The following is a 15,842-nucleotide window of genomic DNA, read 5'->3' on the forward strand; positions in this document are numbered from 1 at the left end:
CTGGCATTGTAACCTTTGTTGTCACAAATTGCTCCTAGTCACCCCACTCCGGTTAGTTATTTTCCTTCTTTCTTTTGCTACTCACCCTCCTTTCAACCTAGCTTCCATGATTTCTTCTCTTGGTGCTTCTGCCCATTCTCTCGAAAACCGGGATACCGTGCATAATGGTCTCGGGGCCACGTGGTATGTGCAGATGGCAAAGCATAATCAGCTTTCCTGTCTGGTATATTTCAAGTATCAATCATATACTAATGCGCGGACACACAAGCAGCAAACACCCAGAATTTATCAAACAAGGCCGGGGTTTAATTCCCGATCTTACAGGGCAGATGGAAATAACCGATGGTTTCTTGCACGGGCCCCAGATTGTCCCCCTTGCCCCGCAACATGAGTTTGATGCTGGTGTAATCTCTGCATACATCAGCCGAGTTCTTCGAGGGATCAAGCGAGATAATGCGTACGGTGTTTTTGCAGCTGTTAAAAGGAACTCCGGCCCCCCTATTCCTACCTTAATATTCGGGATTCCTCCACCGACCCTCACTCCCGCGGTTCTCCCTCCAGCACCGTGGGGCCTACCAACTCTAGTAAGAACAGACTTTATACTTCTTACCAATGGGTTTCAAACACTCTGGGACACGGAGCCGGTCCATGATGTGGGTGCAATAACGCTTACATCAGTTTCAATTGGAATCGAAGGTTTGTAAGCCCGGAGTCCAGATAATACAATTACTAACAGGATAGCAGGTAGCCTGGTTACCGCAGGAAGCTTTGGGGGATTTCTACGACGACCCTCAAACGCTTATGCAGTGTTTGGGATCACAGCTGGCCACTGTGTGCCAGGCGCGGATCCCGGAACTCCACTGTGCTCACCTTCCACTTTGGAGGTCACGAGTCGCTTTAATCGTTTAGTAAATTACACGAGCCTTTGTCCTCCAATGGCCGACCACTGGCATGTGAGCGAAGACAAGGAACGCGAGGCCAAATGGCTCCTTGCCCAGTTCCGGTTCCAGGAGGGACCATCAGGCGTCGAGTTCCTTGATCCGGAAGATGGATTTCGTTTGAAGAAGGGTGTCCTCCTGGGCAGGCGGGTAGGGCACATTGTTGATTACAGGTTCGGCCAACAACAGAACCTCTTATACGACTATGATCAGAGGTTGCGGGTACTAGGACTGCCAACTTTCTCGGCCGAACCAGGATGGGCGATGCGGACAGATTGGTCCATATTCGTGTGTGTTAGCAATAGGTACGATGGTTTCCAATACTAAATATACTGAAGTTCTCCTCTACAAGTTGGCTAATTCAATCACAATTATACAGATACGGGGGAAACACGTACGATGGAGTGCTGGTTCCAGAGACTGGAGATTTGTACCCTTGTGTAGAGGTTGAAAAAATCGGTCGCTCCACTGGGGCCAAACATGGGCAGGTTAATGGCTACCACCTCCAATATTGGACCGGTGGACAGGAAAGTTATGAGGTTGCCATCGCTAGCACGGGAAGGGGAATGGTCTTTGCCGATGTCGGTGATTCTGGGGGTTGTGTCTTTGCGAAAGAAAATGGCGTGTCTAAAGCGGCGGGAATGTTAATTGGAAAAAATAACCTCGACGATCTGTTTCTGGCCACTCCGTTGAATATCATCCTTCGGTTGGCCCCTGCATATAGGTGGGCATGAGAGCTTGTGTGTTAGGCTGTATTGAGAGATTGGGAATTGTGCCTGATAAGATCCTGTTGACTCACGGTTTCTACAACTGCTGTATCTAGTCTGGTCCCCTACTTGCAGCTTGCTGTTGAGCAACAATTTTCCCCCTTTGAATTATTAATAGTGACTGCTATTGAAATAGTGCAGGCAGTGGGATGGCTAGTGCTAGAAAATAAATTATCGATTCGGTATTGGCTTTATGGACTGAGTACTGAACTGAGTGAAACTTCGAGGTTAGAGGTATCATGGGTAAAGCTACGTGGAAGGAAACACTGGAGTGAGTATGGGAGCCCGTTTCTATAGCATATGATTTCAAATAAATCCCTCTTGCTCACCTATACACAGGTTCTTGTATTGCATTCAAGTGAGGTTTGGTGAATACATGAGAGCTTGGCCGGGGTCGAGTAACCATAGCTCCATGAAGAATGTAGTTTCTTCCAACATCTTGGCCAACAACAGCCCCAGGATATTCAGATTGCCAAAAAGAATCCTTCTCGAACCAGGATTCGAAGTTCTTGTCTAGTCAAGGAATACATGGAACAGGCTTCTGGCTGTGCCACTGACATAGTAGGAAATGCTGCATATCTGGTGCATCGATGAATTGAGTACTATATTGTCCTCTGGGTAATTCTCGCCAGCCCGCCTGGCTGACTAACATAATTAATAGGAATCCACCCGTCGCAGCGTAGAGGATGCACCCTAATAGCATCTCATTCATCATAATCCCGAGAATACAAAGAGCAACCCTTAGCACCTCCATCCCGCCTACCCCGGCAATTGTTGAAGCCGGCATAACAAGGTTGAATAACATATCGAATACCCTGGCGCTGAACGCACATTGAAACCCACAGGAACACCCCAGCGCAACAGAAGACCGTCGCGATTTATAATCCGAAGCGCGGCCTACCGCATAACGAGATCCCGGTATCACTTTGGGGTGAGGGGGGCACTTTGCTACCGGAAAAACTGTAAACCTGAATGATTGATTCACATGCTATGTTGTCTTGATTTCCCCATCTTGGAGGAGGGGAAAAAGCTCAGCCCCTCCGAGATGGTATTCTCCTTCGCTTTTGTCGATCCATCTCTATCAAACAGATTTAACCTTGCACTAACCAAAGGTGGAAGAAATCATTTTGGCGCTTAACAAATGTGAAGCGCTGGCCGAGAATGACAGACTGGTGGGTGAATACAAATGGTGGCGGCGCTTAGGTACTCTGGGCGCCAACCTAGAGCGGACGAAAGACCAATGGGTAAGTGTATTAGCCACTATTCTCAGCCAACAACCACCTCCAAATATGGCACTCTAGTGGGTTGTGATCTCGTGACGGTGGGGACTCAAGAGCAGTATTCATGTGGCCTGGCTGAAATTAGTCATATTCTCTGCAAATGATTGAATATGAATACCAGACATGTCGTGCGAACATGCGCTGTTGAGCCGCCATCTTCGCGGGGTCAGTACTGTACTCAGAAACATGGTATTTGTGGTCAGGGAAGTGGTGAAAATGTTACTCATGCGGGAAGAGGTCAACCCCGACAGGTCAGGTGATTTCTGCTAAACACAAGTCCTCACTCGCTTCTTAGGATGAACATGAGGGGGTAGCCAGAATACAATTCATGCCGCAGGATGTCAATTCCGAAAAACCAAAGAACAACGGCCCAACACCTCTCTCGTTCGCAGCTAGGCATGGCCATCATAAGGCCTTAGCTCTATTGCGATCCCACAAAGCGGTATTCCGGGCGCAATTTGAGGCCTAGAACATACCACCTCGATGAATCCGCAGCCATTCCTTCTCTCCCCGAGCACCTTACTCACAGAAGTCTTCCTTGGACATCCCCCCCTTGCAGTCAAAGAAAATCGCACAAAACTACCCTTGATATGTCAGCGCCCTGACATTAACCTGCTTGGGAACTTGATTGCCTCTAAATTAGTGCCTGGGTTTATGAATTTTTGTTTCTCCCGAGTACAATAGAGTTTGGAACGGGCTCAATTACTGTGACAAAGTCTATTTTATATCCTGCAGGTTTTCATCCTATAATAGTTGATTTTTCCCCCAGCCATACATTCTTGCCCCTCACATTTTTTCTCTTCCTTCCTTGCACAATAGGTAAACATATAGAGGGTTGTTTGGAAGGAAGGAAGGTGGTGTACGATAGCGCAAGTATTCTTGAGACCGTTGTGAGCAACTATGTACAAACTTAATGACATGGCTCCATCAATAGTACGATATCATCCTTAGCTCACACCAATTACCCACCTCCCCCCCAATAGTACACCTCTGGAGATCAGTTGGAAAGGGAACCCCTGCAAGGCTCGCGGAAAGGCTACTCAGCAATGACACAACCCTCCCTACTCACGATAAGCAAGTATCAAAGGAGTCTTTCAACTCCCATACTAGTGACGCCCCTCACCGTTTCGAAAAGAGGGATCAAAGAGCCTGAGCGCCTTACTGTTCCATCCGACACGTCGACATCCATACCTGAAATGTGACTGTTAATTGAGTTCAAGGGGATACTCACCCGGTGCTTACTCCGCTTTCTTGCGTAGATGGGCGAGAATTGGAGATGTGGACCACCGAGAGTCCTATGCACCGATTGCGCTAGATTCGAAGTAACGACATCCTCTATCACCGCCTGGTCCCTTACCGATGGCAGATGTTAGATCTGAGACGACGCGAACCAACCAATGTAAGTGAGCGGGTGTGTCAGAAAGACACGAGGAGAGCCATCGGCACGGAGGTCCTCACCTCCTCCTCCTCCTTCTTCCTCCCCTACCTCTTTATGGTGCTTGATTCACTGGGCAACCTGTTCGTATAAGTCATCCGCAGGCGACTTTGGGGATGGAAAATGGTGGAGTGTCTCACCCAGGTGCAGCAGCCCGGGTCAGGCGACCATAGTCCCTCTTGCAGATTCTGTGTTTGCCCTCCTCCAGCAGGCCGGCGGGGAGGTCCCCAGTAACGATACCGCTCGCGCATCCGCCGAACATGTTCCTCCACGGGCAGTTTTATCGTTATCGCGGGGGGAGCCAACAACAACAACGGAGGAGAAGGGCTGCCTCCTCCCTCGAACAGTTTAGAAGGGTGGTGTGAAGGTGGCGGAATCGGGAGGAGGAATTTGAGAGCGATTTGTTTTACTTAAATTCTTCGCGTTTTTGTCTTTTCTTTCCGCTTTTCTTTCATCTCAGCTATTTTTTCAATTATAATACCAATTGATCTTCTCATATCATGCTAACTCAGCCGAGAAGTAATTGGCCCAAATTAGAAATTGAGCGAATCGTCTTTTGCCTTGAAGATCCTACCAAGCTGCACAGAACTCAGGAAGGATCGGCAGAGACAAAAAGCATTGGACCGTTGTCAAAACGGTATCCGGTCAGCATATGGTGCCCACGGGGTCAGTACGGTATTTCTGCTGTCAGATTCATTAACCAATTCTATTGACCGGTTTGTTCTTGGTGCAATGCGTGGTGATAGTGGAAACTGTTAATGGGGAGGGGGGGTTGTTGGCTTTGGGGGTGTGCGGGTGGCGAGCAGGCTTGGGCACATGATCCCCGACCATGCTCTATTGGAAATTGTGCGGGTTGCTCGATAATATTAAAACCTACTTGTTGCGCTAAGAGTGCGGGCGACATGCTCGCGATATCATTTCATTATTCGGATAATTGTTTCCCTCGTCCAGACAGATGTTTCGGAGATGCGATTAGGCTCAGGGTATTCTTGGGAGGACTCGATGTACCTACCAGGAGTAAAATATGTATCCGTCGGGAGCGGGAGCGGGAGCGGGAGTGTTAAAGTGATAAAGCAGCGGTCGCGGACGGATAGAGTGCTCATGAAGCTTGTTGCGGTGAAACCTCTCTTTCCTTTGTTAGCCTAGTTGATCTTGTTTTATTACTCTAGTTACGCCGAACCGGCTCCTACCAGTACGATAGGCGAGTTTGAGGCTCCCACCCCCACCAAGGCACCACAATATCATGTTCCATGGGATAAGCCAACCCACAACCCCGCCTCGCCCCGCAGTACATCTGGGAAGTACCATCCATGCCTCAGGTACCGACACTGCTCCATTCATGCACAGGCCAAAGCATATGCAAGTCAATCAAGGTATGGGTGGCGGATGGTTTGCTATGCTGTGGAATACCTTGGAGTCTTTGGGCATGTAAAACCACTAGTGTTCTACTGTCACTTCAGGTTCTCAACTATTTTTAGGGTCGCTGTGTGTCATCTCTCCGCATGCGACGGAAGTGTGTATTTTGTACTGGAGAAATTGGTAACTGGTTGTAGGGGTCAATTTCTTTGGCCACCAAGAGCGTGTAGCCATACCCTTCTATGAGAGCCTAACAATAAAAAATCGGTTTTATTCTCTTACCTCCACATACAGCAACAGCCCTAGCCATCTAACAAGAGCTAGCCTGAAAATAGGAGTAATGAAAGAAAATGAAGTAAGAAAAGCCGCAGATGGAATTGTACTTTCACTAGCTCGGCTAGCTCATATCCCCCCTTTCCCATACATTTTCACTTTGAAAATATTGGTTCCAAACCTATTGCGCCTTCAAAAAACTAACACTTGCTGGACAAGGGCATTAAATCTGCAGCTGCAAAATCTCTCGCAGATTGAAACTGTTGCTCTTAAGCAGCCCCTCTCAACCTAGCCACTATCTCCAACTCAAATCTCTCTTGTGCATATGGATCAGCGAGGATTTCACCAACCATATCAGTTCCCGGTGGGAAGTCATGCTCCAGTATTGGTTCCCCCACTCCTCTCATATTCGCGAGGACTGATTGGTGGAAATGCCATCTAAGGAGTTCGTCGGAGGCACGGTGGGGATCATCCTGGAATCGACATACAGGATCCAGAATCCTACCGTCGAGTCCAAAACGGTCCAGGTCAAATACAACTACCTTGTAACCGTCGTCTGGGTTAACGGAAATGAGGTACTGGTTGAACAATTGGTGGACATCGGCCCGGAGAAGAGTGCCGTTTTGAGATGAGTTGATCTTGGAAGATCCGGAGGCATCATCAATGTCTGTAATCCACCGTCCATAGTCATACTGGATCCAATAGGCCTCATTCTCAAGAGGGAAGATATGGGCAGCCTCGAAGCCAGTCCAATTACCGGCCTTGATACTGCTCTCGAGATTGAAAATTCCTGAAATAACGCATATCCGATCGCGGTTACAAATATCATGGTGGAATATATCTTTCTCAAGATTGGCATAACGGGTAACCAAATTCTGTATCCAAGGCTCATCGCTGATTTGGATAGAGACTGACGGAGTTAGCAATTGGGCCACCTAGCAACTAAGGGAGGTATAGCACATGCCATCGCGATGAATATCGTATACCCCTGTTTTAAGAGGCACGTCTGTTCTAGATACAATGTGGCTCGACATCCGCTCTTGAACTCGCAGAGGACCCACCCCGTCAACAACTGGTAAGATTCTGAGGATGTCAAGAAATTTGCCTCAGTTATAGACCCATTCTGGACGGAACCGCCAATAACCTTGCCAGGGTTGGTAGAATCATAAAAGGAGACATTGCGTTGTAGAGCGCGATTTGAAGACATTGTTGGTACTGTAAATTGCTGTAAATGTGAGGAGGTTGAATGACTTGAGAACTGGTGGAGGCAAGAAGTTGAGAAATTCCCCTCAGAACAGAGACAGTGGGGTGGTAAGATAAGGTTTTTTGTGGCCTTGAGAGTGGGTGAAAATGGTGGGGTGGGTGTGGTTTCAAGTTATATGCTGTTGCGCCTAGCCTCCACCCAGGTTTTGCAACCAATGAAATTCGCCGACAATCACTTGTTGACGCGCAATGCGAAATTCTTTTCAGTATGCATCGCAAAGACACAACCTCGGTGATAAAATTTATCCCACTTGGTGATCAATATAGGCAGCTGGGGGAACAGGATAGAAAATCTCTTTCAACGTCTTAAATCTACTTATCCCGCGCAGGAAAGCCTAGCAAATATCTCTGATGGAATGTATGAGTAGTTGGTAGCTGACACTTCACTAGCCCTTTTCTTACCCTCGAAGTTCATGGGGTGGGTTATCCCTTGTCTTGCAATAGAGCTGTACGCTTCACAGACTACTGAGTTATTTGCGGTAACTGTTTAGCTCACCTCCTAGGAAGCTGGAATAGAATGGCAGAAACATCTCCGTCCGTCTCTGGTTCTACACACTTTCAGCTCATAAATGATGCTCTTAGTTACCAGAAGCTCAGCGTGTGGTGAGATCAATCCGGCCCGCGGGTTGTGAACTGACCGCGTACAACTGAGGCCCAGAGTGGGTAAGAAATGGTTCCTCAAGTGTGACAGTTGCATTAATTTTTTTAATTGATTTCTTTCTTGGATACAACAAGTACGCAGCTGCGAAGAAGATTAGGTGAGGACATGCGTCGGTAGGGTGCAAGAGATGGGGTGGGTCTGGTAATCTAGTTCTTAAACCTGGAGGGTCTCTTCGATTATAGGGCCTAGTGTGTATATCACCATTGTGCGTGGGGGGAGAATACAGGATGGGGTCTAGTGGGATCGCAGGTTGTAAGTTTTGGTTGCCGAGCTTTGTGCTCGGGTACTGTACATAGTGTATTCAGGGTCACCTGAGCTCCTCTGCATTCGCAGAAGCGAAACCTATAGCCCATGAGTGGAATATAGGATAATGATATTGAGAGGATACTCGCAGCCTCAGGGTGTCGATGAAGACATGGGAATTGGTAAGAGAGCCGGAGATGAGATAAAGGTAAGAGAGACAGAACTGCCAGGAGTAAGGTTGGGGGTTAGCGGGACCGAAAAAGAGGGGAAACTAATGGGAAACATTTCCCTTGAAATTTTAGTTACATATGGCTAAGTAACTCCTTCCCGAGGCAGCTGGATATAGGCGGAGGCGGTGAACCTCCACGAAAATCATAATCCGGGCGAACATGATCGCACAAGCCATCCAATCTCGGAGAAAATCAAGCAACCTGCAGAAGTCGAACTCTAGGCATGGATGGAAACGAGATGTCCACAGTTTGCATCCGGGAAATCTGCGAGCTGGAGAATAGCGTGAGCCTGGAAATCATGTAAAATTAATAAGTGAATAAATAAACAAAATAGAGTAATACAGTATCCATAAAAGAAAACACAGTGCTAGTGCCGCCCGACAGTCGTCGCCCGGTCCAGTCCCGTCTTTTGTCGTCCTGACCACCGTCTTGGACTGACTGGATGACTGGAACCACTGACTATACTAGTATTTTACCCCTACCGTATGGGTAAAGCACTATTACAGTATTACCTTATTCGATTGGACCTATGTTGAAATGAGGCGAGGCATGCGGAAATTAATTGAATTGAAGAGAGGGGTGGGGTTAAGGAGCTGTTTTGAAATACGAAATAGATGCTTGAGCCCACAATTCCCCTATATTCTGCATTGCATTACCGATTCCAGCCCCCTTTCCTCAAAATTCTGGCAAAGTGATATTACAAGACAAATTGTGCAATTCCCATACACCTCACCTTATTTTATCCCGCTAGCGTGGCGCCTAATTGGATAGGTTAATACGGTATTGGGACAGAGAAAGGGTTTTTGAATGGGAGTGAACTAGTGGATGAATTACGCAAACCTCCCCGAAAGGGTATCTATTCTTACTAGATATTTCTTAATCCGGTAGGGTCTGAATTAAAGGCTTACAGAAATACCTAAATCCAGTAATAACACTGGGACAACAGGTTTCTCCAATACTTTACTCCTACCCCGGGCACTTGTAAGTTACCCTCCGATAATACTCTACGTTCCAGTTTAATGGGACACAGTCTGCAGATATCCAAGTGCACATCTCAATGCACAAGAATCCACGATACATTGGGTCCCGGTGCGCCATAGCTGACTGCCAAATGCAAGGCAATCTGCGTGTCACCCGGGATGATGGAAAGTGGGGAGTATCTGCGATTTCCCGGTTACAACCACATTGTACTCATCATTTTCCCTGATTGATTGCAAGCAAACTAACACATGAGATTGGTGCGTGTTGTACTGTAGGAGCTCACTTTCCAACGACACTAGTATCAGTACTGAATACCAACAAGGAGAGTAACAACCACAGCAAATTTTCCTATCATTACTAGGTTAATACCTTTGCCATGATATCGGCTCCATTGCCGACACCATTCACAGGTCACACCTAACCTTGCCAATAGGTTGCTAGCAATGCCCAGTACGGTACCTGGAAATAGGTATAAGTGTATTATTTCTCAATCCCGGTATCCTTGCACATTGGCTTTGGTCTTGGGGAAAAAACTAACGACTATTACAAGAGTGCCAGGTGAATATTGGGAAGTAGCGTCGCTTTAACATCGTAGTAAATTATTGTAAAAATTAAGATACAGGGTATCCAATTAGCCCACGCTAAGTATGAACTCCTAATTGCGGTGGCTCACCTGCGATGATTCAAATTCAACCTCGGGGCGGACGTTGCGATTGAACAGCAGATGCCGGAGAAGCTAGCCCAATGCCTTTACGATTTGCAATACCTGACGCTACAGCCAAGCGGCGGCAGCGGTGGCCGTAACCCCGAAACCAGGCCGGTGCGAGCTCCCATGCCCTGAGGTCCACACAGGTTGCGATGCCCTGATACTATAGCTGTATGACAGCGGTAGTGGCAGCCCGAGATCTCGACACCAGACCCCGGAACTGAAACAAGGAGCGGAGACCTGGAGAAGAGAGAAACGTTGAGGGAATATTCTAAAATGGCGACTTGGGATGGTTGTATTGGGGAATGGATACGGGATATGGGGGGCAGTTTGGAGGCTCTGGTAAGGAGAGGTTTAGAAGATTGAGAGTAGTGCGGGTCCTATCACTCAATAGTCTCCGTGGGCGTGGATAGATTCCCCATCCAGTTAGGTGTCAAGACAGCCAAGCACCCCAAGGTAGAGTAGAGAAATTGGTGAATTCCTCTGTCCTAAATTGCCACAGTGTTGCACGCTTCTACAGCAAACCCCGGATCCTCAATCACCCGAAACCGCCCTGAAAACAGAAGCCGCTACCTTTGTCCAAGGCATAGAGAAAGCTCTGGAACCAGAATTCGTAACAAATTTGCTCTTTTTTCGGTAGACAGAGAAATGCCATTTTCCACGGTGGAAATCATCTCGGCGTGTGGTGTTCAAGTTGTGTGGGGTTGTCGAGCCACCTAGAACAGAGGTGGTTGGATGAATAATGGCTCAAAATGCGAGAAGGATGGGTACTATTAACATGAGGTGCTGTGGAGTCCCATATCATAATATTATCATCCTTGTTCTCTGACCCGGCCTCAACTAGCTGTTTAGGGTGGGGGGTGGGAAGCAAATTTAGATTTGTGTGGTGGGCCGTTCAGAGGGTGGTTTCACAGGAGCAGTAGAATGCAGTTGCCTAAATATCTACCTCTAAGCCGAAAATGGGAAGAAAGGAGAAAAATACTCGGAGTTTTTAACTTGGCACCTGTCCCCGGGGGCAGAGTGATTACATCGCCGTCACAGTCGATCACTCGGTAAAATATGGAGGTTTACACATGTTATTATATCATGAATAATCATCTGGGCCAGCTAACAGTCCGTGTAACCATCGTTTAAGGTATTGCCCCGCTGCCCTCTCGGTAGCAGCCGCCTCATGGGATCCGCAGAGGTATCATAGATGGGGTACTTGATGTCTAACAGACAGACTTTCTTACAAACCTTCTCCTCATCTCACGTTTATCCCCCATCCTTACCCCATCCTTATCTCCCATCCTCATCCCTACTATTATCCTTATTATTATCTTTATTCTTACCCATGATGTCTTGCTGCAGTTTGGAGGGGAAAAGTGCCTTCAATACCCCCTTACGCTCCACAGCTTAGCTTTCCTGATTTCTGACTTGGTAATTACAGTCAAGCTCAAGAGGAAATTCATAAAGCACTATGGCGCGACACTTGCAACTCTATTCACCGGCTTCGAAGATACATTAGCCTATGTGAGGGCCGTCCCCTACGAAACCGGTGAACAGAGTTGCCAGTGTGGCCCCATGTTGATTTCTAAATTTCCTCTTGAGCTTGACTGTAATTACCAAGTCAGAATCAGAAAAGTTAAGCTGCAGAGCATAGGGGTGTATCGAATGCACTTTTCTCCTCGCAACAGCAGCAAGGCATCTTGGGTAAAAATAGAGATAATAATGAGGATAGTAGTGGGGGATAAGGATGGGAGAGAGGGTAAGATCACTTGAGCCGGGCGTTTGAGGGGCATCCCCTGGGTGGGAAGGGAAGAGCGGGATTCCCTGAGAGCCGGCGGAGGTTGAAGATATAATTGTTCGAGGTAGGGCAATTGGGCTGCACCCTAACCAGCAAACTTTCAGTTTACATGGTTAACTTAACGGAGTTTTCGAGTAGGGAATTGGCAAGCCAACCAGAAGAAAATAGGAGCCACTTCATGCCGGATCACCGCTATCATCTGGTGACGACCCTGGATTACTTGTACTCATTCACCACCCCATTTTCCGGATTTTCCCCGATTGGAAAGAACTCTCTTGGCCCTTCCCTATGAATTGCAACCTTCTCCGTACAAGCACATAACAAACAACAACAAAAAAAAAATAGATCATGAGCTGGGTAGGTGGGTTCTAATGTCAAGCTCGCGAGCCAGCGCTAATGAGCCATTTCAGGCCCCAAAAAATCGGTAAACCGTACTGCGGTCCCGGGCGTGACGAGAACTGGTAGGTTCTCGCTCAACCGTCTCATTTCTTCAACATTCTGCCTAACGGATAACAGGCAAAATAAAAAACAAACGATCGCGAATATGAAGTTGAAGAGCTCCGGTTCAGAACTATGGATGTTCCCGCGACAAAGCTGAATGAGGCAAAGGGGTATCCAGATACCTTGCGAGGTGCGGCTTGACGATTAATGTACCTTGGGGATGCAGTCAACTAACATTCCATCGTAGCCATGACAGCGTCTCAAATGAGGATTACGAAGAGGATCGCTGCATTCTGTGGTGATGGGACTCGCTGCAACATCTACAAACAAACTGTGGAAGAGCTCAATGCCGACACTATCAAGGCTCCGGAAGCCCCTTACAGGACCACTGTCTTCGAACTTATCACTATATTCTGTGCTTACTTCCCAGATATTAACGAATGTATGAGACCCCCCCCTGGATCACGGTTTCCGATCCATAACTAATGGGCTCGTGGGTTAGGTATAAGCGAGAGGAATCACAAACTCGTTGATTACGCTCAGATGCGGAGGAAAGGTCAAAAACCTAGTAGAGAAGCCTGACAAAGATCACGGAAAGTTGCCTAGAGCATGTTACCTTTCCTCAAGCTTTAAAACCTAGCGCCGTACTAACACTCATTGCAGAACGATAAAGAGGTACGGGCGGCTCGTGATATCTATTCAGCTCTCAACGAGTAGCTTACCACGGAATTGCACCAGTTGATCGACCGCTGGGTATCTTGACTCGAGCCCTCATTCGAGGCGCTCCTGATAATTCTACCTAGATGCAAGCTCCCCACTCTTAACAACTCTCCGGACACAAGTGACTGACCTCGTTGCTCTCTAGTCTGCCCAGAGACATACTCCAGAATGGCTCAAGTCCAGAAATACCTAGACCCGAGTACCAGGCAAAAATAAGTCCAGGGCTACCTTGACCAAAGGGTAGAATAAGCTCCGTAAGCGATATGTGCTGTTAGAATTGCAGGTGCTACATAACCGGGTATATCAGAAGGGACATGCTGCGTTCTCCGCTGTTTAGTTGATGTACTATACCGAGTTATGATATGCAGTGTTCTCTTTTCCTTGTTTGATCTGGTATAGCGAGAGCTAGTATATAAAAAGGAATTGACTCTAGAAAAGAATAACCAAAGTTTGAGATGATACAATTATCGTGATCGATGATGCATGTATTTGTCCGGCCTTGGGAGCCCCAAATCAATATACATATTAGGCAAGGTAAAGTAGAGAGCTCAAAATCTATCACTTCTAAGTCTCCCAACTCACCCGAACTCCGAGCGGTCATGAAACACAAAGGGAAAAACCAGAAGCCACAGAAAATGGGGTAACATGTACAATATCTAACGCTATTCACCCTCCCAGAGATACAAATCCATAATTCCCATCATTTAGAAATCTTGGCTTCTAACCCTTTCCAAACCCCTCCGCCTTCACCCCCCGGCCACTCAGGCCCAACTCTTGATCCTCTCCCTCGCCCGCAAGATCCTACTTTGCAAGTAGAAACATCAACATTTCCCTGCCCCATTGATATCGAACAGCTTCTTGAGCCGCTCCATCAGCGTCGTTTCTTTGATCACCCCATTCTCTGGCGGCTTAACGTTGAGTGTGCGGAAGGCTTCGTCAAGGGTTGGCCCTGCGCGGGCTTTTATAGTGGTGTTTGTACCCGCCGCGGCAGTGGTTTTGGTGTATTTTTGAGTTGCTTGTGCTTAGATGAATAGGGGAAGAAGGCAGTGGGAGAAATTGGAAAAGAGATTGGTAGATAAAAGAGGATCATCCTCCACTGTTATTTTGAGCGTAACCATCGCATTTCCTCTCTATCGCTCTTCGCTTCCTTATTTCTTGCTTTCCTTTTTAGGTCTTTATCACTCTGCTTCATGTCAGTTATATGCAATTAAGATTCCCTCGGCGCCGGAACTCTGTATCCAGTGTGCTTGAATCTTGTTGTTAAAACATTAGGGCCCGACTCCTCGCTGTCATACGCCCAAAGGAGTTTGGGCACACTCATGTAATACCATCTCCAGATCAAACGTGCGCTCGCGATAAGATTGTTCTATGACCTGGCAGATGCCCAACGCAATGATTAGCTGCTCCCGGGTGCTTTTTTTTTTCGGACCGAAATTAACGGTTGGAGAGTATCTGTTGGGCAGACGCCATGAGGTAGACTAAGGGTACTAGATAGCATGAGGGAATTCGTTCGTCGGAAGAAATTTGTTGGTCGGGACATGCTGGGTGTTCGAGACGACAACCTGGGAACCCCTTCGGCCTAGGTAGCCAGAACCCACTAAACCACCAATCAAAGCACCCAGAAAGCCACATATGGTGACGGCGAGTATCGTGGAAAAAACCGGCAGAAATTTTTAAGTATGCACAGTCAGTTAATAGGACCTCATAAGACTCCAGGACTTTGTAAACAAACCAAATATTTCACGCATCGTGTGTGCCAGGTATGATAATATTATGACAAAGTTAATATATTGTTTGCAGTCAGGACCCGCGCTAGGCAACCCTGAACAAAACCGAGTTTAAGTATGATACCCAATCTCACCCTCACAGTTACCTGACCTCTGCTCATCAGCTCTTGCCAAGGAGCTCCCCAACAATACTCGTCGAGAGAGCTTGTAATAATTCGCTAATTCTTAAATCAACAAAGCTTAAGTGACTGTACAGTACGCGGGTATGGATATAAAGGTCGGAAAGATTTCGGTCATGAAGCAAGAATTAGAGACACTGATCGTTTACTCGGGTGGTGGAGGTGGAAAGGTGGAAAAACTGGCATTTTACATGATGTTATTATATTAACCTCATACGTGTGAGGAAAATAGTGGGGCGATAGGATTACCCACCGACAAAAAATAAAGATGGGGATATAGGGAATAATCAGCAACCACTCGAAGATACATATTTAACATTCGAAGCATTGAATAGACAGCTCTGATTGGGATGCAGATGTATAGGATGAATTTTTATTTTACTAGGTGCTGTCATTTGTTGTTTTTCTTCCATGCGACTTGCCCATGCTGGCTCACTATGAGCCGCAGACTAATCATCAGTTCCTAGCTATTGCTAATCTGCCATAACAGAGGGTTTGATTTTTTCTTCTGTAGGTTTTTGAGATAGACTTCTGACACTCCGGGAATAAAGATAGCATCGTCCAAGAGCTTCAAAACCTCCTTCCTAAGAGGTATGGGTGCCAAAGCCTGGAGGCCCCCCCCCCCAGGCCATCTGAGCAAGGCGTTTCACAAAGGGGAAAAGGAACCTGGTGGTGGGGGGCTGCGTCTTCCCGGTCCCATGGGAATGTTGGAGGTCATTATTGCCCCGTCACCCCAAGTTTCAATTTGTAACGTGTTCGCAAGGTGCTAATCACGTTGACGATAATAGATACGATAGTTGGCAGGTGGGCGGCTCTTCCAGAGAGGAGGCGAGAGCTGAGAACTAAAGGAGCCTTC

Source organism: Tuber melanosporum, assembly GCF_000151645.1.
Source record: "Tuber melanosporum whole genome shotgun sequence assembly, scaffold_120, strain Mel28".
NCBI classification, from domain to species: Eukaryota; Fungi; Ascomycota; class Pezizomycetes; order Pezizales; family Tuberaceae; genus Tuber; species Tuber melanosporum.